Genomic DNA, 2755 nt, shown 5'->3' with positions numbered 1-2755 from the left:
GTCTGTCTTACTATTAAAGACTGAAAAAAGGCATTAAGTACCTCAGCCTTTTCCTCATCCTTTGTCACTATGTTTCCTCTGCATTCAATTTTTTTTTTTTTATCATGGTCTCTGAATTATATCCCCAAAAGGGTCCTGAAGCAAACATGCAATTTGGTCTCATGTTGCTGTCATGAATTAGGCCATATTTATTACTTATGTTTATTGCAAAAATATAGAATCATAATGGGAAAAGATACATTTTTGGAGTACTTTATTAGAGATCCATTCATTTCAAGACTCTGAAAAAGAAAAAAAGTATACTGAATCTCTTTTGTATTCTGTCTTCTCACCCTCCAATGCAAAATGAAATTTTTCTAACTATATTTCATCCTCCACTACAAAACATGAACACCCTGACAGGAAAAGGGAGGATTAACTGCTGGTCTGAGTAAGTGCATGCACCGGTGACTGAGAACTGGCACAGTTGCGCAGACAGGCTGTGGAGTCTCCATTCTTGGAGATACTCAAAAGCCTTCTGGACATGGTCCTGGGCAACCAGCTCTAGGGTTTGGACCAGATGACCTCCAGAGGTCACTTTCAACCTCAACCATTCTGTGACCCTTTGATTTCTACTAAACTATGTGAAGCGGTACTTGTTCATGTAAGCGGAGATTTGGTCAATCAAATGTCATGATTATAACAGGACAGAATTTTACAATAACTTATACCTATCTTTGCATATTTTAACAGAAACTTTTTTCCCCATTGAGTTATTTGGTTTGCATTCAGAACAACATTGTCTTTGCACTGGTCAGTAATTGGCCAATCAACCTACTGCTTTTAAGTTCTCCCATATTTATGGGAAAACCTCTAAACCATGAAAAAAAAAGAAGCTAAATTCAGGACAAATCTTCAATAGCAGTTCAGGGCCAATTCATTGCACTACCCTTCAGTGTCACTAATTTAAGTATTTTACATCTAGCCAGAAGACTAAATATTCCTCTTCTTTCTACAGGCTTTGCTTTGTCAGTCATGTTAGTCTTTATCTATTACACGCTAGTTTATCACTAACATTCTTGCTGCTTTTTTCAGCCCACTTCCTAGAATTGAAATGCCTTCCTTGAATAAGGCCAAGTCTCCTTCCCTTTTCACATCTTTTTCTTCTAGTCATAAACCTTTACTTATGTCCACACCAAAATGGTCTACACACTCGCCTAAAAGGTCAAATATAAATGAAAATACCTATTACACAACAAAATTAAAAGTCAATATATTGGGGGGGGTGTGAAAGCTGTGTGTATTTGTCCTTTTTATATTGATAATCTTTAATTTTGAACTCTTCAGGGTAGACAAGGTGTCCACCACATTACCAGTAATAAGGTACTGGCAGATGTTCTGAAACTTCTGTAGTGCTGGAAAATACTGTTCTCCAAAAATACACCAAAACACAATTCAGCATGCCTATTGCAAGTGCCTCTTCGGAGAAGAAATATGTAAATGGAAATAAGTAACCATTTTCTTTTCCAAGACTAGTCAAGGGAGTGAACTGAAGAGAATGCCATTTAATCACTATAACATACTGAGCTGCCATCAAGCAGCCAGTAAGCTGTTATCTGCAACAAAATTCTACAGCAATTAAACATAGACCTTTCTCTCTAAAGATGTATATACCTGACACGATGTTTTTAGGAAAATGATATGGGGAAAAAGGGATTACAGAGTTGTGGGGGCAAGACAATAACAAGTAGAGAGGTAATAATTTCCAAGTCAGGTTCATTTCTGGTAGATTCATGATCTGTATCTGCCAAATAGAAGATGTGTCACAAAATCAGTAAGTTGATTTACTCCAGCTTTTCAGTCAGCTGCTTTGCTTTTTCCACTGCTTATAAAGCACTCATTCCATTAAGACAAAAAAAAAAATTATCTCCACAACCAACCTCAAGAAATGCACAAAAGTCAATTTCCAGGAAATGCTAATCCTACCTAATATAATCTCCCAAAGTTAATAATGCAAAAATGTAACTATTATGTTATTGAATATCACCTTCAGATTACAGAGAATTGCAAGGTAACACCATACTTTGTTATTCATATTACCTTGCGTCAGAATGGGTGAGAAACCAGATGAAGCACTTTGGGGTCTATGGGATAGGACATAAGATGCACTATTCCAATGATGCTACACAAATACTGGGATGCTAACTTCATTTAAATAGATTAAGTGGCAGTTTCTTGTCCCAGCTATTTGAAAAATGATGTTTAAACTATGAAATTAAGTGTATAAGTAATAGGCATGTAATACATGAGAAAATCTTACCATAGTAGAAGTGGACAATTTACATTGATTATTTCGGACTTGATGGTTTCTAAGATTCATCATTTTAAAATTACTTTCAGCCTTTTCTGTGGCAAGTGTTTACTGAAGGGTAAAACATATCTCTCATGAAGCCAAACTAAGTGATACCAAAGAACATATGAAATTAAATCTGTGTGGGAATTTGAATAGCAGGTAACCAAAGAAGGACAACTGCATTCTTTGAGAGTATCAGAAAAATGTCAGCCTATAACCAAAAAAAAAAAAGACAGGTCACTGTACAGACAGTTGATATATATCAAAAAACCACAATGCTAGCCCCAACAAACTATAAAATCCTATAGATTCCTCACACCAACAACCCCAAAAGGTGGAAAAAATTGGTAAGGAATAGTTGTGAAAAAGACAACTGAGGAAAATATCACAACAGTACATTAACTGAATTTTTTTGCTGTTTGT

Source organism: Aptenodytes forsteri, unplaced genomic scaffold (assembly GCF_000699145.1).
Source record: "Aptenodytes forsteri isolate BGI_AS27 unplaced genomic scaffold, ASM69914v1 Scaffold115, whole genome shotgun sequence".
Taxonomy (NCBI): Eukaryota; Metazoa; Chordata; class Aves; order Sphenisciformes; family Spheniscidae; genus Aptenodytes; species Aptenodytes forsteri.
Note: the sequence above shows the minus strand (reverse complement) of the source record.